The sequence below is a fragment of the Coturnix japonica genome, chromosome 5 (assembly GCF_054131305.1).
Source record: "Coturnix japonica strain WE chromosome 5, WE-NBRP24, whole genome shotgun sequence".
Lineage (NCBI taxonomy): Eukaryota > Metazoa > Chordata > Aves > Galliformes > Phasianidae > Coturnix > Coturnix japonica.
Window position 1 is genome coordinate 20907098 of NC_140667.1, and position 21896 is coordinate 20928993.

A 21896-nucleotide genomic window follows, 5' to 3' on the forward strand; every position below is an offset into this window, starting at 1 on the left:
CAGACGCATAATCCACTTTGATCTTTACTTCTTCTGTCCTTCACTTATTGGAGTCTCTTGACATGCAAGGTATGTATCTCATGCATCACTAAAAACTGACACCTTCTTGTATAAACACATTTTGCTAAGAATCACAGTTTAACTTCTCCTAGGCAAGAAAAAAAAAAAAACTTTATATTCATCCAAAATATAACTGAAATTGTTGTTATTGTTTATCAGTGTCCTGGAGCCAGAATCTGTACTAAACATTGAAAACAAAAATCTGATCTAAGAGAACAGACTATAAATTTCACATTTTGGGAAAGAAGGAAATCAAGAAACAGAGAGAAGCATAATTTAACAAGTCAGATGACTAAATCAATGCCTAAAATAGTTCTACTGAAAGCAAAGTGATTATTTCAAGCAAGGGTGAATTCAGGCCAGAAATATCAGTTATTGCATTGCATTAGCAAACAGCTTTAGAACAGGGAAAATTGCTTGGATCCATATCAGGGGATAGAAATGAAGTTGATGGCTCTAAAGGCTGCTGCCTCACCTTTCTGTGAGGGATATATTATGCCTGCAACATCCCTGCTGGAGTGATTCCCATTACCTGTATGAATAAACAAAGCAAGGAAAAGGACAAAGTGTACTATAAAGAGATAAAGTGATTGATAGAATTAAGAAAAATAGGGGCAAAAAAGTACTGGGAACTACTAGCTAGAGCCAGCAGATCAGAGAATTGCCCAGGCAAACACATTTTCCCTCTCTAGGATGTGTTGAGAAACACAAGTTGCCACATTCAGCTTTCTGACTCGAAAATCTGTAAGGCAGTTCTAAGACAATTCAAAACTCTTCAGCAAGGAGCGTGAGAAACACCTTGTAGTCAATAATCCACTATAAGAAAACTGAGAACAATATGTACTAATTTAAATACGTGGCTTCATGAACATCTAGAAAATATTTTTCAAAGTAAGTCACAAAAGCAAAAAAAAGCAGTAAGGTCCACTTTGTTATAACGTCACAGTATGTCCAGTAGTTATTACACTGTTGCTTATGTGTAAATAAAGTTCGACTGCACAGTAGGGATTTATATATCGAATAAAACCCACACAAGTGTTACATTATGAGAAATGTGATTTTCATTATCAGGGACCCTATAAAACAAACTACACATAAGATAAATACAGACTCTAATCTGACACTTCTGCAAGCACAAAACTTACATGTGATGTAATTATCTGAGTGGATAAAATCTCAAAGTATTACATACCTAGAGGAAGGGTGACAATAGTCACAAATTTGTACGCTTAGTGAAACCAAATAAGATCTAATTAATTTGTACATGTATGTCTTCAATTAAGAATCCAAGAGTACTAAAAACATATAATTTTTTTATCATAAATGTGAAACTTCAAGGAGACTTGGAGTCATAAAAGAATAAAATCATAAAAGAACAGACCTGTTTCTAGTAACTCGTATTATATCTAGGAGAAGTGGGCAGGAAGAAGTTTTAAGTAGCATTAAAAGTATTCAACTTCTTTTAGAAGTGAAAGTTCTTCAAATGTCTTCTTTGACTGCAACAGAAGAAAAAAAAAAAAGAAAGAAAAAACAACAATTTAAAAATAAAATAATTAGCAATGGAAATATTGCCTGTTTTCTAGACCTACTGTACCCTTATTCTGCATAATGTACACTGAATTTTCAAACTCAGTGTGAAATATACTAATAATAAATATATGTAAAATGCAAATCATAACAACTATCTATAATGTGTTGATAAAATGCAGGTACTGAGCATAAAATTAGCTTCGTAGATATTTCAGTGCGCAAGTATCATCCTCTAGTGCATGGAATGGAGAATAGTATATGCATCTGTAGCAACATACTTGAAACAAATAATTGTGAACACATACATCTTGCCGCAGCTCAGTTCTGCTTTTACTGAAGCCTTCCCTGGACAGTACCTTTAAGAACTCTGTAATAACAAATCATATGAACTTCATTGCATTCAGCACATAATGTTATGCTATAGTTGAGAAAATAAAGGCACACAAATACTTTTAAATTCAGACATTAATTTAGACACAACATTAAAAATTTAAGTGTCTTATGCTTAAAGACACACAGAAATGCAGCAGTATAGATTTTTTAAATATCAGCTCTGTAACTCTGCACTTATGTCATCATGTCATAACACAGCCAGTAGCCTGCTCCTCCGAATTGGTCCTGGTCATATGCTGTGACCTAACACAGTGTGAAATTCCAGTGGAGGCGTGAGGACAAACTTATAACTGCAACATCTAACCTCCCGGATCAGTTTTCTCATCTAACATCCATTAGATTTCTTACAAGCAGACTCAGCTAATCATTCTCTTCTGCATGTTCATGCTAGGGAGGCCACTCAGCACAGGCATAGGTATGGCTGAATGAATTCTCCACTGATCACATGAAAGTTTTCAGCACTTATAGCAGGATTGTCTTCTGGCCACATACATGGAACTGGAACAAGAAAGGAATAATTTACATGACTGGGAATTTCACGTAACTGTATTTATGCTCTTCCACTTTGGGGCAAATTAATGTGTTCTGGTTCAGGATGAAGAAGAAAACAAATCATTATAGCTGGTATTATGAATATACCATAGGAGTTTACCCTAAAAATACACATTGCTTATTTGGTGTCTAAAGCAGAAGAATAAGTCAACATTAATGGTTTTTACTGATTGAATTATAAAGAGCTTATGGGGAATTCTTAGCTAAAAATTACTGTGCCAAACTCCAAATTTCTAACCATATTTTAACTGCTTGATTGTGTAATTAAAGAAGATAAAATCAGTCTTGAAATGAGGTATAAATATTCAGCTGGGTTACTAGTTTCTATTCAATGTTAATTACATATTAAAAGTGAAGAGTTATTTATGACTATTACGGATGATATTTATTTATAATGTATAACCGGGCTTTCATACAGAAGGCTGTTTTATATATTCTGCATGTCTGAGAAGGAGGAATGTTACCAAATGTTACCAGATTCCACTCCATACACATAGCACTAATCTCTTTCTGTATTCTATACATAAGAAGTCACTTCAGCTCATTTTCAGATCTAAGATATACAACCACCAGTTAACAGTGCAACTGTGACCAACACTGAACACTGCTAAGGAAAAGTATGTATGAAATGCCTCCAACACATTCCCATTGCTGAATTTCACAAATAGATGCATGAAACAATTCAACAAATTCATGTCGCCATCGGTCAATACATGTCTTTTCACTATGTAACTTCACAAATTACTTAGGTTTAGTGAAAACGTAACTGCTGAGTTTAATTGCTACCAAGCATTCATTCTGACCACTGTTGGGCATAATTAATGAATGGATAAATTCCATCAGAGAACAGAGAAGAGTGTAAAAACTGCAAAAAACGACAGATGAAAATATTTGAGAGCATATGTCCAATGCCATTTTCAAGGGTACTGCATAAAAGCCATGAATGCATAGTAATTTGGAAGCAGAAAAATTTGAGCAAGAAAACATATTGGCACAATTTACATTTAATATATTTGTAAGTTGGCAAGAACGGCACACATTGCTAAGTTACTATACACCCATTCAAGATCAAATAACTCATAATAAATTTAGAACAAATGCTGATTGACAAAAAATAGCCATTTAGGCTTATTTAATTCATGATGGAAAATGATTTAAGCTATAACTTGAATCATTTCAGACTTATTCAGGTCAACACTTCTGAACTTTGTAAAACTAATCAGTGGTCTGACAAAAGGTGATTTAAAATCTCAGTTTCTTTTATGTCATAAACCTCACAATTTAGAACTAAACCGTTCTCATCTTCTACCACCTCTCAGTTAGTTAAGCATGTTTCTCCTTTTGCATACACTTATTCCTATAAACTATATAATCTTGAAAGAACGGATGCTGTTATTTAAGAATTTCCTGTCTCAGAGAAGACAGAAGCTTCCCTTTTCTTTAACATAAGTATTTTTGCACTTAAATTCTAGGTGTGTCTTGCATCACACCTCCACCTCTGTTTTTCACTGTCAGGATGGGTTAATGACTCGGTCAAAGGGCAAAGCACTCCATTTTTTAGTTCCATAAATGTTACTAAAATAGTAGCCAGATTTGGTTTTGCTAAGGTTATTCCAAAAGGACAGGTGAAAGTTCATTCTCTGTCTCTTCTTTTGACTCATTCTGCTGGTTGTGTGAGCAACATAACCCCTGACACTACATCACTGTGAAATCTCCTCGGTAAACCTCTAACCTCTCTTTTTTCTGTAGAGGCAAAAGGACTATAATGGGATAGCTGAGACAGCATTCTTTTCTCATGACGAAAGCAAGAACTCAAACCCTGCAGCTTGCAATATAGAGGGGAAAAATATTATGCAACCAAATCCATCATAACATAAGCAGATTAGGAATGCTGGCAGACAAGCTAACTCAAAATCCTTGCTGGATATCTCATTGCCCATGGGAGTTTTAAGTCTGAGCAGAAAAAGTTGCCAACCTCCTAGTCTCTAGTACTTACATCAGTAATCGACTTCCACTCATACAGATTAGAAGGTTTTCACTAATAACAGTTTAAACCTCCCTGCAGAATCAAAGTCTCTGAACTATTACGTGGCAACCCACATTTACTCCATGCATTCTCTTCTTCATGTTTAAATGAAAAATTCCATTTACTTATGTTTTTTCCCCTATAACTCCATACACGGAATCACAAAAGATTTCAATGTCATTTGCAAACTGCAGAAAAGGAGCAAGAGGATCTCCAAATGACATGTTGTGAATTTACAGAAGGAAGTATGATAAACGTAACCCGTGTGTCTAGTTAAGAGACCAGTTTTGAAAAGGTGTTACATATGCAATTTCCATTAGGAACGGTTGCAAGTTTGAGCGTTCAGACTCGGCAGCCAAACTTGAAGATGTTTAAAAGAAAGGTCACTAAAATATCAATAGAAGTATGCCATCCAATTTGCTGAACTTGATAGAGCTGGGTTAATGCAGCTATCTATTATATGCATCACTAACAACAGGTACGGTATGAGTACAAGTGTCATCCATGACATCTTTAAAATTTACCCTCTTAAAATCAGAGTTTTGACTCAAAGCATGTTCCACGAAGTGCTCCATGAACACTGCTGTTCACTTTGAAAGATGTAAAACGTGCAAAGCATTACTACTAAAACAGTTTTGTACTTGGGCCACCTTCCTGGTTTTTTTTTTGGATTATGAATGCTGGCTGGAGGGAGAAACCATTACCCTAGTACTAACTATATAAAACTTACCACAGCCATAATATACAAATTATTGCATTAACAATATCATGGATCAAAGCAGTTTACAGCTGTCACTCAACAGACATCCAAATTCAGGTACAAGCAGAGATAAATTTAATTCTGACCCGGATCCCATTATCCCTAAATCCAAAGGTAGGCTGAGCACCACAGTTGACCACCAAAACACCTATAGTTCAGTACTGACCTTAAAATGCTGTGAATTAGGTCAAAACATGAGGGTTTGGTTATTTGCTTCCCTTTAAATTTGTGCACATTTTATTTAGCAAGAGAGATCCAAAACTTCCACCTCATTTGAATTAAATTTCTATGGGGACAGTAAGAACTTACAAAGCCACTCAGACAGACAGCTCCCTTGATTTATTTATTTCTTTTTTCCCCAAGTTGAATTAAGTATCTAAACACTGATACAGAACAGGATGATTTGTATTCTTTCATATCCTCTTGAAGGTTATGATTTTCCTTTCTTTTGTTTTTTTCCTAAAATACAAAGATGGTCATTACATCCTTGACAAAGGAGCACTTTTCCCAAACACATGTATATGTTAGAGAGACTTCAGAAACACAAACAGACAAAAGTAGACTGAATTTCTATCTTTAGAATGGTGGGTAAGATTAAAGCCACCATAATTAAGGATGAGTTAGGCAGGATAAATTATTCTGCTTTGTCCTGTCTGGGGTATAAACTAACAATTCAGTAATTAATTCCTGGTTATTACCATGTTTTTAAGAGTTGCTGTTGAAGAATATTCTGTCTCAAAATGTAGGCATAGATAAGAATTAGTAAATCTCCTAAGTTTTTGTATGAAAAGATGTTTGTACCATGATACTAACACGTTTCTTTCACCAGATCTTGAACAGGGAAAGAACACAGACCCTGTGAGACACTGTGCCATCAGCTTGTCCTCACAGACACACTGCCTTTTAAATTTCATGCACGTACACGCATTCATTATCTCAAGACAACAAATTTCAGCCAACACATGTAGGAACGTATGCTTAGGCATCTGAAAAATAAATGAAAGTTCTGTTTTTTTGTTGATGATTATATTATTTTTTTTAAAGAAAAAAAACTGAGCTCTTTCTGTTAACAATCTAACACAGACCAAGAATGTTTATGAATGTCTCAGGGCTCAGCATGTGTCAAGTAGCAGAAAATTAATCTCTCCAAGGGTACAAGGTGAATGAGCAGGTTGAAATTCACATACCACATTCTCTGCAGCTTTTAAGTCCTTGAATTTTGCTACTTGATAGTAGAAGTGTTAACCACAGACACTCTGCCAAGAGGAAGACACATTACATGAGCCATCCAAACTGTTCACAAGTCTTTTGTGACAGGATAGGAACTGAGCCACAGCATTTATCAAGCAGCTAATTGTTTTAGACTAGCAGGAGATGCTGTTATGTTGGTTCTATAAGTTCTCCCCACACACATATCAAAGCTATTACTATGTGTGAGTATTTGCTTCTTTTGTTTTAAAAAATTCATTGAAAAGGGGGCAGGGGAGGGGTAGAAGACAGAGTCGCTACCTGCTCTTGAATCAGACTGACTTGCAGCAATAGTGAGTGTTGAAAATTCTTCAGGAAATAAAAAGATGACAGATCTTATTCTTATGAATAACCCCGTAATCATAATTCAAATAAGCACAATGAAAACAGCAGGCTGAGACTACAGACAAAAGATTGCAGAAAAGCTGCAGTTACCTCACTATTAGAGCTTGGGGAGAGAGGAGAGGGGCAAGAAAAAAAGAAAGGAAGGAAATAATGCAGTACGTACATTTTGGGTGAACAGCTAAGTAGTCAGATAGCTCATGTATCTTAGCCAACAGACAGCGATGCTAAAAAGTAAGCCAGCTGGCACCCATTTAGCCCAAGAGGCTGGCTGTTTCGTAGCCATCCTCCCCATGGGGCTTCCATCCATGTAGCAGATATGCTGGCCCACAGGCTAGTTGCGCTATGATATCCCAAACACTGCTTAGTTTTGGGGTATAGGCAATGGTAGGGAGATTGTCAAGGGTAACAGGAAAAAAAAAATATATATATATATATGGCTATCTAGGGAGACACAGACTGATGTATGGAACAAGTTAAGAATGGAGAGGAGGGTACTACAGCAGGAAAGGTAAAGCCTGTAACCCAGATCATCAAGAGTACTTAACAGCTCACCTCTGCATTTGAGTTGGAAGCCCTGACAACAAAAGAAGCTATACTGACATTGCAGTGTAAAAGCTGTAATGGTTGCACAAAGTACATTTCAAGTATGAGGACACTTGACAAGGGAACAGGTAATTCTGTCTCCTGTCCTTTTCTTGAAACTACCAAATCTAAAGCTGTCGTTCCTAAGCAGTGAGAAAAACAAGATCTTTAAAAGGTTTCCTAGTATCAGAGCAGGACACAAAAGTCTTTCTTTTTCCGGTTCACACAGTTGTAGCCTCAGCAGGGAATCAAATGAGTAGATGATCTTGAAGACTAACTTAAGGCACTGTGACTGGTACAGAATGTTCTCCTTGTTTCTGAGAAACAAATACTGGGTAGGGAAATTTATCCTGTCTGTTTTGGCACTTCTCTAAAGATCACAGGCAACTCCAACCATGATGGCTCAGTTTTTGAACATTTGATCATCGGAACCTTAAAATATTCTTTAGCTTCAAGTTTAGAATTTGCGATAGTATTATTTCTCATTTAATAGACAGTTGTGGTCTCACAACCAACAATACACTGTAGACTTGATCAAGATTTGATCACACAATCACACACACACACACACACAAAAAAAAAAAAAAAAAAAAAAAAAAAAAAAAAAAAAACAGAAAAGACTTCAGAAATAGAGATATTAAACTTCACCCAGGAAGCATCATGTAAAACGCTGTGATTCTGTCTTTTACCACCTGTCTTTGTATTAAATTGCTCTCCTATGCTTTTTTTTTTTTCTTGTCCCCTCTCCCTCCCCTCCCCCTCCCAAGCAGAACTCCTATGATTTCAGTTTTATTAAAGCTCAAGCCCAAATGACCCTTTCTAGTTGTGTGAGGTGTCCAGGCAGGGGTTCAGGGTGGTAAAAAGAAAAGAGGGGGAAAAAAGGAGGAAAGAAAGAAAAAGAAGAAAAGGAGCAAAGTAGTTTAGCAGAACAGCATATGTGAAGACCACTTCAAAGCCATAAATCCTGCCAAAGTACCTCAGAGAATAATGATCAGTCAAGACTTTAATCATCAAGAAAAGCTAGTTGAGAGAATAAGGAGGGTCCTAAGGGTAATAGCTGTAAAATGAAAGTGTCCACTGAGTGCATTTTTTTCGTTACAGACAATTGAGCCATTTCTCAACCTTGTTTATCTTTAGCTTTTCCTGTTAGACCAGAGGGAGAGTAAGGGATATTATACCCATCTCCCCCTACTGAAGTAAAAAGAAAAATGCTAGAAATGCTTTAAGATGAACAATGTTGCTTTCACAGACATGGTTATGCGTCCTTTTTCAGGGCAGTTTTCAGGCTGAGTGCCAACCCCCGGTCCCTTGAACATCTCTCATTTGGCTGAAACCCAGGTTCTGTCCTTAGCCCAAGATACATAGCATACTTTGAATATCCTGTTATGCTTTTCTGAGTACTGAGACACATAATCCCATTATTCAGAATACCCCCAGTAATCCCATTGTCTCCTCAGCCTTGATCTGATCCTTCATGCTGTATTTTGGCTTAAATACACTCAGTCCCAAGAGACCAGGGAGACGTGACAGACATGTAAATTGAGTCCCATAGGTCAGTTTTGTTCCACCTTCTAAAATGCTATCACTGCTTATTAAAAGGTGCATGAAGAAAAATAAATAAATAAATACAAAACAGACATGATTTTCTGCTTCAGTTTGACTTTACAGAGTGTTATATCAGGTTTGATTAGGCTCATGGTCTACCTTTAGAGCTACAGATTGCCTCTAGTGCAGCTATGCTCCAGTGATGCTGTCTGGTCCTGCCATTAACTCCATTCTTGCAAATATGCTGTGAGAATATTCTCCATCTCCACTGCTTCAGGCTTCTTGTTACATTTAAAAGAGTTTGTCTTAGTCTCTCTGCAAATTCCTTTTAAATATAACTGTTTTTGTTTTGTTTTTTTTTTTTTGCCTTGTCCCATTTGCCAGTCTTATTCTTGGAAATACATGAAGGAGTCAGTTTTTGCTCAGAGAAAAGCAATAATATGCCACTTCCTTTTACCAAAGCACTCTTTTTAATAAAGCCTTCCCTCTAGCCTTGCTGTGGTGGGTTGCCTGTAAAATTAGAGTTATGGTTCTGTGTTCCAGCAAAGTGATTTTCAGAGCAGTTGCTCATATCTTTAACTAGAACAGACTTGTTTCCCTAAATGTCTGTCTTTGAATTCATGGCCATCCAGCATATTTTACTGTCTTCCCTGTGAAGCAAACCTGATCCACAAAGGCATCTTATGGTATACCAATTTAACACTTATAACATTAAAATCCCCAGGTGGAAGATCATATGTAGCTAATGATACTACAAAGGGGAATCTGAAGTCTCTTTTCCCTCTGCTTTCCAGTTTTTGCATAATAAAACTTCCTAAATATTTTCTAGCTTTTACATAAGTCAAACTGTTGAAATAATTATAAAATCTGTCTCTGCAGTGAAATGTTCAGAGCTAAAAATGCTAATTTTTATAAACTAAGATTAAATTCTTCATTAGTTATGAATATGAGAGAAAAGAATTAATCAACGATGTGAAAGCATATTTCTACCAGCAGATCTGTCCCAGTTAATAGCAAGTGGAATGATCAGTATACAGCATACAGTCTGTGGTTATGTAAATTGCAATAGAATTTTATGATATGAAAGAGCATGGGTGTACACATTCCAAGATGTTTTTAAACTTATCTTCTTATTTCAGAAGTACAAAAAGTAGTTCATGAAACAATATTATACTTATCTGAAATTCTTGTTCAAGCAAAAAAATCAACACAGGATAAACTATGGATTGTAGAAAACTTTAAAACTAAATAAATAAATAAACTGCAAAGCCAAAGAGCAAAAAAGCTCAAATTACTCCTTTGGAAGAACAATTCAAACACAATCAATGAATGTAAAGTTTTCAATTTCTGCAGGTTTGCCAAGTGGTCAGTTTAAAGCATTGCATCCTGTTGAGACACAGGTAGAAACATCAAGCAGCATGTGAATGAGTGAATAGCTGAAGAAGGTCTAAGGGAGATGTAGTTCCACTGTAAATTATAATGAAAGAAAAGCCAGCTATATTGGGTAAACATGGCAGTTCCCAAGCACTCTATCAACTAACAGCCCATTAAAAATTAGCTACTGTGACATTTTCTTGCACAAAAGCCATCTTTTTCAGATAAACAGAAAAAAAATCACGTCTCCCAAGAGAATAATTAATTAGTAATTCCATAAAAGCCTCTGGTATGTTATTTCTCTCAGGAGCCCTTGTTCCTTACCATCTCTGCTCCTTTGCTGCATGCAGGGAAAACAATTCTTTTAGAGATACACTAGAGGAGACTATATTGTTGTAGTTCACTGAATATTATGCAACACGCAGCAGCAATGCTTTGCATAAAAAGTCAATTAGACTTAGGAAACAATTCTGGAAGAGCTTGAGTGCTTCACCAAGATTTTTATTTTTTTTTAAAATATCTCACAAGCACTCCGTTTTTGACACAAAATGCTGGTTATCTTCAGCAATCAGCCCTTTCAGACCATATACTATCAGAGAGCAACACTTCATATATATCTAGGTCAGACAATGCTCCATCCACCCTCACATCCTACCCACAAACCTCAAACTGGCCCAGCAACTGTAAATATTTAATCACAGGACTTTATATCCTTAAGAAATAGGCCAGGATATTTAGAACATTAAATAATAATTTGTCAGTAAACATTTTTAAATGAACATTTCCCCTTTCTCCCACACTGTTGAAGCCTGGCTGCTTCAGGCAGAAAGTTGGATCTTCCTCCTGTCTCCCCGCCAAACCAAGGATTTCCTTATTTTGTGAGGTTTGTTTCCATCCTGCCACTGCAAAATCTTTCAAAAGTTAAAGACAAATCCCACAGGCACATAATTCTTTATCTAGGCAACATTGATTTGTTTCGTTCTATGTGTTTATCTCTGATTTCAAATGTTAGCATTCACAGTAAAGGACCTACCACTGCTTATCCATCAGATTGCTTTGTTGGCCATGTCCTAAAAGCACCATCCCAGCAAAGCGCTCAGCCTCAAGCACCACACTTGCTGCACATTGCTCCTTTAAACATGCCAGGGAGGAAACTGCCTGCAGCCCTGCGCCTTTCACAGCCAGGTAGGTATAAGGCACTGTAGAGAGCGGTGAGGAATCATAGAATCACAGAAGCCTTACACAAGAGACCAAATCCAAACAGAACAAGCAAATCAAAGCCTTTGGGTATATGTGTTCTCTAGAAATTTGGCTACAGTTTTCAGTCCGTGATCCTTACTTGTATGAGAATTTATGGGAGCATGAAGAACACAGAATAATGCAGGAAAGAAAATTCAGTGGAAGCATTCCAGATACAGTCCCCAAACAGGTGCCATTCACACGACAGATGATTTCCTTGGAAGCATGAGGTAATATCCATACTACTTATATTGTAAGAGTCATGCAGTTTATATATTAATTAGTGATAATTTATTCCTTAATTATTTTTAATTCCTCAAGAATAATTCTCCCTTTCAGCATTCATAGGAAGTACCAAATATAACTGCTGCAGCAAAGTATGAACAAAACAAAGGTGCCTAAAAAGGTTTTGAAGATATTTTTTTTCTCTATTTCCTCTTGAGTGGCACCATATTTAGGAGAAGTTCCATAAGTCCATCCTTGGACTGTGTTACTGCTGCAGCCTTCACTTAGGTTTATAGCTAGAAGAGAATGAAGAGCTTACTTCCATCTACTGCTTGTCAATATAAACTGCTAATACACATCTGAAGGGAAAATCCCTAATAAGCAGCACTCTGCATACAGACTGGCCATCATCTGATGACGTGCACAAAGCAGGATCTCTTTTTCTGATGTCCAACACCTTGCCTCTCTTGCCTGTGGCTGTGCCTATGCTAAGTATGGCATACATTGCACTCTATTTCCAGACCCACTCCTCAACGTATTACAATGAAGATTTTCAAAAGCAAACAAATACCACCACCATACAAAATAAATGAATAAATAAAAGTGTCAAGTATTCACTAGTTTACATATGACTGAATTGACCTTTCTTAGTTTGGCAATAAAAATGAAACTAAAAAAAAAATAAAAAAATCTATAAAAAGGAAGAAAAGCCTCAGTGACTGCAAAGTCACCCAGCAAATATGAATGCAGTTTTTATTGCTGTTCTGCATTGGGGCAGGGGAAAAGAATAATACGACAGCCTAATAACATCCACGAAGTTTGCATCACATACCATGTGTTTTATCCTTATTGCACTCTATGGTAGGATAATGGCTTTACTTCTCAGTACCAGAGGCAGAAGATACTTCTGAAAATCACTTAGACATCAACACCACCTAGGACTAAGCTAATTTTTTTATGTCTTATTTATTTATTAACTATTATTAACTACCAAGCATACAAATACAAAATGACAATTATTCAATAAGAGAACCCATAATCTGCGTATTCCCTGCCATTTCTTTCTATCATCATCCTGACACGGGAACATCTGGCAATGGATTAATACCACAAGCTGCCTGCTTCAAAAGTACATTCTATCAGAAGGCATTAAAAGTAAGAGAAGTCAGAAATAGAAGTCAAAACTTATATGTATCTATAGTTGGGTCATGTATGATTCCTCGGGGCTCTAAGTGAAACCATTTTCAGTTATAACAGGAAAACTGAAATACACTCCAACACAAAGACTAGAACAGACTGAATGAAACCAAAGACCAAGAGAAGATAAATAAATAAATGCCAACTCAAGAAAAGATACCTGAAATGAGGAAAAAAATTAATTTCTTATAATGCTAAACATTTAGAATATGTGAGACTCCATTGCAAAACCTGATGATATTAAGCATTCGATTTCTTTTAATGAAAAATAAAACTAATACAGAGTGAAAAATACAGAGTGTTCCTAAGGAATTATTATTGGTCATTTATGTTTGCATCCGTCACACGAACACACACTCACAAAAATTCGTGGGTTTTGCTCACTTGAAGTTTTGTCTCATCTGAGAGCTCAAAAGGATGCTTTAAGCCCACTATAGCATGGGCAATTCCTCACCACATTCCCAGCACAGCAGCTACACAAAAACTGATCACAAACTGTTGCACAGTTTGGGTATTGTCACCTTATTTCTTTTTAACAGTGTAACAAATTAAATCTTAAGTGATATGCCCTTGGATAAGCTAGCAATAACCAACATTCCTGGCTCTTTTCAGAGGCAGTATGTGGCCAGATCAACCACAACTCATAGCCCAAAGGGCATTTGTTATCAGCCCCCTATAGTTAACTTCCTGCTGATCAGCTCTTATCTACCATTTGAAAGCCCCCAAACCTCCTCAGGTGTAACCAGTACTAGGAATTCAGAAAGGCAGATTTCTGGCTTCTTCCAGAGTGCCCCAAATTCATTTACACAGCCTACAAGCCCTCCTTATTCACTGGCACTGAGAAGAGAATGGTGCAGGTAGCCTGCTGTCTCCACTCATTCTGGTCTGCTTATTTCATCCTATACCAACCACAAGCACACTTCATTCTGCAATGCTCATATTTTAATCTGCCCCCTGTATAACTGGAGAACTTCAAGGGCCTGTAATAGGGCAGTCAGTCACTCTTCATGTGAAGGTCACTTTCTATTACTCAGATGGTGTGATTTATTTTCAAAACAAATCAGCATGGCAGTTATCCCTCTTCTGTTCAAAAGCCATAAACTAGATTTTTTTTTTTTTCCCCACTTTCTGGAACACATACCTAATACAAAGACACATTCCACCTATGAAAGCAGCTGTTGAAACACAGGTTAGCTGGAGAGCTGGCACATGGGTACTGCGGGACTAAAAGCCTCCTTGCTTGGGAACTGCAGAAAAAATCTTTCCAGTCACAGGAAGGAGAAAATAGAAAGCAAAAGTTGCCTGTTTTTTAGGATGCTATTTCACCTGTTCAAAATTTTGAGCTATCGGGGTCCTTCTGTAGTACTATTCTTCTCCACCAGAAAGACTGGTGCTAACAGAAAACAGAAGGGAGAATGATTCCTCCTGATTTAGCCTTCCCCAGATGTGTTGTGAATTTACCTTCAGTTTCTCACCCATCCGATCTACTCAAAAATCCAGGATCTGATCATTTTGCACAGTTGGAAACTATTCAGACACTGAGCAAAGTGACTTGCTCACACCCATTTATCCACAGTGGACCATCACAGAATGCCCAGTAAAAAACATGCATCCAATTCCTCTCAAATCTTTAAAATGAAAGCAAGCTTATGCATCTTCCTAACACTTGCCCAAAGTATGAGTTTTCAGTTTATTAATACTTTTCATAACTTTTAATGTCAGTGAAAAAAGAAAAAGAAGAAACAAGTCTAGAAAAATTCATGATTGCATAGGGTTCTGCCACTTAGAAATGTCCTTCTGAAGTTACCACTACTGGTAAATGTCAGACAGCAGCTCACATTTAATTTCTAATATCCACGTTGATTCTATGCATTACCTGGGCGCATACTGGAAATTACACGTAACTGATTGTAGCTAACTGAAATCAAGTTAATGTTTTGTTAAAATCAGAAAATGTAGTCAACTTCCTGCACCAGGCTTGGCTTTATATTTTCTTTCCACTAATATCTGAATAATGAGGAACATTAATCATGCAATAATATTAAAAAGTGCCCAAAACATCTGGAAGGGAAGGAACAGCTAAAGTGTGCTAAAATTGAAACATTCAGGGTCTGCTGGCTCTGAATTTTAGATTCTTTAAAAACAAGCAAGCTTTTCAAGAAGCATAATACTGTAGAGAATTACAGACTTCTGATGAATTACTATGAATTAGTACTACAGTTTCAAAGTAAGAACTAACTACCACAAAAATGTATCACAATAGCACACAACAGTAATAGTCCCTACTTAATCTTTTGGCTGCTTACTTGAGCTACCTGCCTTTTCTTCCCATAGTTTGTAATGCCAGAAGGGAACATTTAAAGTTTTACTGTGGGGAGAGGGGGAAGTATAAATGCAGTTGCATGGGGCATCTTTTACAAACGAAGGGTTAAGCTTGCAAAGAATTCAAGCTTGTCTAATGCAACAAGCCCTAAATTTCCACCAAGTCACTAAAAACTAGTGCAGATATGCTGATGCATGACAGTGAATCACTAATTAATGAAAATTCAGTGTATGTGGTTCAAGACACTGAGCTTTTGAAAATTAAGAAACAACTGGAAAGTTCACCACAACTTAGGAAACTAACTTAGAAGATCCTTTTATCTGAGAAAAGTGGGTGGCTAGTGTGGGTACAGCACAACATTAAGCTTCTAAAAAGAGCTAATGCACATTATGTTACTATGTCTTCTGAACCTGTTAGTTTCAGAGCTTTCAAAATCATTTATGCTATATTTCTGTTAACATTTGATGTGCTGTCACTGTATCAAAACTAGTGCTGCCATCAAAATAACAAGTAACATTTCAGCATAATGTTGTGTTCCCACACACAGTGCTATTGATCTATTTAAATTGGAAGCAAATCAGAAGAGAAACCAGTTTTGCTGTCTGCTCAGCTCATGGCACGGTTGACTACTGCAATCTCATAATGGGTAAATGCAATTGTAGAGATTCCAGACTAATTCCAGTCACTCACTGATATTCCCATATTGGACTTAAGAAAATAGGAATGTAGTTTAAACAAGATTTCTTACTTTGAGCTGCCTCAAAGCAGGATTCTAATGAATTTGCCAACAGAGCAGCAGAAAATAGCTGGAATTCCAGTGTTTTACCACTACTGTGATAAAGCACAGAATTCTGTCAACATATGTGAGCAGATAATGTTAATTACAAACAAGCTTTCATTCTAACAAAATAATAATAATAATAATAATAATAATAATAATAATAATAATAATAATAATAATAATAATAATAATAATAAAATAATAATATGTAATAATAATAATAATATACACTGTTCCCATTTCCTTCATTTTCTCTCCAATATTCTGCTGAGCAATCCTCTTGCTGAGAAAGTTTGCCAAAGTTATGCTTAAACACATTTAATTAAAATTTGTAAAGCTGTCCAAGATCCATAAGCAAAGGGATACTGTGGAAGGACTGTCTCAAACATGAGAAAAATAAGGTCTTACCCATTCACAAGCAAAGGAGATTTTTCTCACTAATTTCAATGGACTATGAATTAGTCCTCATTTCCCATAATTATTGTACCTTGCTTAGTAGTCATACACTGAAGTAAACACTGGTGTGTTGTATATCTGCCACTAGTTGAAGTGCAGTGTCAAAAAGGGAATGTCTCCTTTTATAAATGCATTTCGTGATCTTCGATATTTTGATACAAGTCAAATTTTATCTTCAAAGTATTAAGACTTCATCCAAGGTTCTTTCCCTTATCTTAACAGAGATAATTGATTCTCTTACTTTCTTCATAGAAAGAATTCATAATGATGATGAATTCCATGCTAAAGTTAGAATTATTGGAAGATCACCACAGAGACAACTTCTTTGTTGTAATTTAGAGATTAGTGTGGCTTTCTAAATGAACATAGAAAATGTGATACTGCCTAAACTGGCAGTATCAAGTGATAACATAGAGAACTACCATTATAAAAAAGCCCATGTAATTTACATGCTTAAGCTGGCTGCCCTCACTTCTCTGGAGTTACAAACCTACACTGACACTTTACTGTAAAGTACTAAAGCAGTCACATGCTGGGTCTGATCCTCACGGTTCATTTTTACTTTAATTTCTTGGCATTTGAAGAACATACTCTGCTTAAGAACTAAGAGCCTTCTTTCTTCTTGTATTTTATTTTCTTCCCTTGCTTTTCAGAGGGCACAGAGCTGTTCAGACAGCTGTGTTTACATGCCCTGGTAAAAATCATCACAAAAAGACTTGTACTTTTTCCCTGAATTTCTGCTTCAGATGTGACTTCCCTGACCTCCTATTTCAAATCTGTCTTCCTTGTTATTCATGCTTAATTATGAAACCGCTATTATGCCTTGTCCTTCCCTTGAAACCCTCCATCTGTGACTACACAAAATTTCTCTCATATTCTTCCCAGTCATTTTTCATCCCATTTACCATTTCTGTACTTGAATTGCTTACCTTTGCATTTTAAAAAAAGACCAGACTTACTATTAACTGTCTTAACTGTCTTGGTGTCTTCAAAAACTGTTATTCAGAATGTTTAATTCCCCCCCCCCTCCCTCCCCCCCCCAAATTGCCAAGTACTACAGGGAAAAGAAAGAGAAGAGGGGCAGTCAATTAAACAAAGCTAGAGAACTATAATCTTTAAAAGTTCGATACTCTTCAGATGTCTTTAAACTACTGGAATTAATTTAACGTCAAATTCTCACAAACATGAAAAGTATTCAGTGCCTTGTAGACACACTGCTACCTGTCCCCTGTGCACATTAAAGTCATACTCTGTCCTTCAATCTCGAGAATATGTACAATGCACATTCACCGATTTCCTTTCTTTCACTGTGGGAGTTTAGAAAAGCCACTTCATAAAAATATGCACCTGGTGTGCTGACCCTCCCTACTCACTGCTTTGTGGGCTCCTTCCAACTATCAGAAAATAACAATATGAAGACAGATGATATATCAAGAAAATACCAAGAGAATATATGAAAAGGCTGATAATCAGTGGAGCACAGTTTAGCTGAAGGTCAGTAACTAGCAGTGCACCACAGGGATAAATAGTGGATCCAATGCCATCCAAGATCTTCATTAATGATGTGAATAATGGAGCAAGCTGTAAATTTGTCCCAGAAAAGTGGTATAAGCTCAAAACACTTCAAATAGAGTATTAGAGCAGAATTTCATTTCTCTGCATAATATTGTCGATGTTTCTAATCTTGCACTGAAATTCCAATCAAGATCTTAAATCTCCCTGTACAACCTTCAGCAACTCCATGAATTGTTATAAATGTCAAACTCAAAGATCATTCATCTTAGCCACTGCAATGAAATCAACAAAAAAATAGACAAAAGACTTTTTTTTTTAAACATCTTTCAAAAGTACTTTCTCCTGAAGCAAACCATAATTACATATTCATTTCTACATTTCATGCAATGATTTTTCACTTTGTTTGCGTACAACTTATAACACCAAATGACTACAGAAAATTCTCAAGCATAAGTGTAAACTTATAGACAGACTACAAGATGCATATCTTTTAGGAAACAGTTGAATTAGAATGCAGAAGGATATCTATGTCCTTAAGTACCTTTTTTGGCACATATTAATGCAAGAACTAACACCTTCTTCTTAATATGTAAATTGTATTAGGAACACAGCTTAACAGACTCCTTTGAAAACACATTTCAATGTCAAAAAAATGATGAAGTGTTACATGCTTTTGAAGCATCTCTAGCACTTGGCATAGTGATGTGGTCTCCATTCATAACATTAATGAAAGCATAATTTTATAAGAGTACAGAGAAGAACAAGGCATGTATCAAATAACTGAATTTGTCTTAGATCTAAAACTTTCATTTTTTTTAAATTACAACAATTTCTTTATGTCAGGGGAAGAGCATGACTTTACCTTTGCGGAAAAACAAAACAAAACAAAACAAAACAAAAAAAAACTTGAAAAACAGAGCAAAGGAGAACTGATTCCTATAAAAGCAAACAAACATAATGTCTTGTACTAAGAGACATAGTATAGTGGGTGAATATTGGCAGTAGGTAGATGGCTGGACTGGATGATCTTTGAGGCCTTTTACAACATCGGTGGTTGTACGATTCTGTTTCAGTCACTCCCTAATACTTGAATATTTGTTGTGCTAGTAACTTGAGAGAAGTATATTACGTTCTTCACATTCTGACAAAATGGTTTTGGTTTCCAATATAACTAAATGAAAACTGCCATGATATTCACAGAATAATTACCAGCTCATATTCTTTTAAAGGTTGACACTATTTTTTGAGTCTAAGTTTCAAACTGATAACCTGTACAATGAACAGTCAACAGGTGATTAGAGAAACACTAGAATATACGTTGCTCAATTTGTTTAATGCATTTCAGTGCTTTGTCAAGTCAAGGTTGAGAAGAGTATGCAGACCTTAGCAGCTTAGCCAAATACACAGTATAAAGGCCACTGAACATCTGCTGTGTGAACTGCTTCCCATGACGAACTGATATAAGATTCAACCCTGAGGATGACTGAACCAACTGATTCTGAAAATAATACTATTTCCTGTGCCCGGAAGTTCACTGATGTACACTGCACACCCGCTGTTAAGTCTGTCTTCCTAGATACGTAAAATCTCTTCAGTAGCAAACAGAAACCAGTTACTGGAAGTAATATCGAATGCAAGAAATATCTAAGCATGAATGTAAAATGTATCGACTAATTTACCATTCATTACATTTTTAATGGATGCAACAATTACTAAGGCAGCAGAACAATGACATCTAGCAATTATACATTTGTTGCATGCTATCCATCTACAGGTGCACGTGAGCAAAAATGGAAAAACAGTGTTCTCCATTACCTCCGGAGAGCTATTAAGGGAACACAAACTGTAAATATTCAGTTGTAACAGATGCTGTGCATCATGAATATATCAGCTTTCATTCATGAATAGATATTTTGAATAGCCCAGTGGGAGTATGTACAGTTCAATAAATATCCACATGCTCCAAAATCAGGAACATGTCTTATTTTTAAGAGGGCTGCTACATTAGAGAGATGATTACAAGAAAATACTCAAGGGAGAAGTCAAGCTTTCCTTTGTAATTAAACTTCCTTTGAAACTGACACTCTTCTTTCTGTTTCAAGACTGAAACAAGAAACTTAATAAAAGACAGACTTCTAAAGCTCCCAAAATAGTTTTCTCTTCTAATAGACGTGCAAGTTTTAGCAAACACTTCTAATATCTGACTTTGTTCTAAAGCACAGAACAAAGTTGGCTCTCCCTGCTAGCTTCCCAGGAGCTTATTTTCAGTGCAGCAGGACAAAATATATAAGTAAATAAATAACGGACTTTGTATTAGCAATTGTGACTCTTTTTGCTAATCTTTTAAGGTCTATCCAAAAGTTATTATTATTTTTAATTAATCCAAGTTAGGGGAAAAAAAAAAATCTGAAGGAAAAAAAAACAATAAAAGGAGAAAGTTTCTCATTAGCAGAAGAAACTTCAAAGGAGCAAAATTAATGTTACAATTCAGGACATTCATACATGAAAATTCTCAATAAGAAATCATTAAGAAAAGCAGTAGGATCAAGCTCAACAGTAGCAAAAATACTGAGGAAAAAAAGGGGCTTATTATGAAATTGTATCCCAAGAAGTCACATGAACACTGATCAAGAGATCTGGCTAGAAAGAGACAAGGATTAGATTCACAGTCCAGACATTGTATGAAAAAAATAATCTGTTACACACTGAGTCCATTATTCCAAGACCTTCCTCGATTTACCTGGCACTTTTGAAAATCTTACCCTAAGTGCTCCAAGCTTCTACTGAATTCACCTTGTCAATATGTACATAAGTATCCCATAGATGTTTGCATATGGGTACTTGTAAACTGGAGGTACCCAGCAGCCATCCCAATAGATGCTCTCCAGAAACCTAATGAATCTCCAAAGTGCCTCAAATACTCCTGTGAGAGACTTTGAAATTCATGAACTCATGTAAAAAAATGTAAGCAGACAAATGATAGCACACAAAGATGATGATTCCCATCACTATCATAATATGTGAAGAGAAGCTTTTAAGTTAAAAATTATTCACAGGAACGTGCATTTGAATGAGAAATGCTGTTCATGTGGCAAAAAAAAAAAAAAAAAAGAAAAAAAAAAAAAGACCATGTACATTCTTTAAGAGTTATTGTAGTAGCCAAGGCCTCATTCACACCCTTAAAAAATTTAAAGTTACAGGAAAGAGCAAATCCTTCCTTGCAAATTACCAGCTACTCTCATGTGGGAAATATTATTACTGTAAGCAAGAGCACTATATTACCAGTTTCCAGTGTAATGTCAGTATGAGATTTTCTTAAGTAGAAAAATTACCTCATACAGGAAAAATACTTAGGGAAATGAAGGTCACTGCATAAAAGGGACAGTGTGCAAATGGACCAGAAGACTAACGAGTACTTTGAGATTTGACTTGAATCTGCTTATAGCTAAAATAAATGATTAAACCCGTTACAATCTGAATCTGAAGAAGCAACTGCAAATGGAAAAGTCAGAAATGAAGAATAAGGAGTTTAAAGACCTATGGGAATCTTTCTTTCCCTGTTTTCCCTTCACTTCTTCTAGCCATGCATTGAAAATACTTCTATGCATTTTAGCAGAGGAAAATAAAGCCAAGCAAATTTTGTCCAAACAGATTGCAGAAGCACTTACAACTGTCAGTTTCAGTGCATCTTTCTCGCTACCTCTTTAGCTGCAAGGAGTGGCAAAAGAAACTTATCTTTGTAAAC

At 36.1% G+C, this 21896-nt stretch overlaps 1 protein-coding gene across 11 annotated transcripts in view; it reads right to left on the reverse strand.

Moving 5' to 3' along the window:
* The window catches only part of LRRC4C (leucine rich repeat containing 4C), a 426317-nt gene that overhangs the window by 290431 nt on the left and 113990 nt on the right, over window positions 1-21896 (reverse strand). For 8 of the 11 annotated variants that reach the window (XR_014947114.1, XR_014947120.1, XR_014947115.1 and 5 more), the window contains one exon: window positions 1442-1556. The exons of the other annotated variants lie outside the window; for them this stretch is intronic. The gene's annotated coding sequence lies outside the window, so the exon portion shown is untranslated. The remainder of the gene's footprint in view (window positions 1-1441; window positions 1557-21896) is intronic. 11 annotated transcript variants of the gene reach the window in all.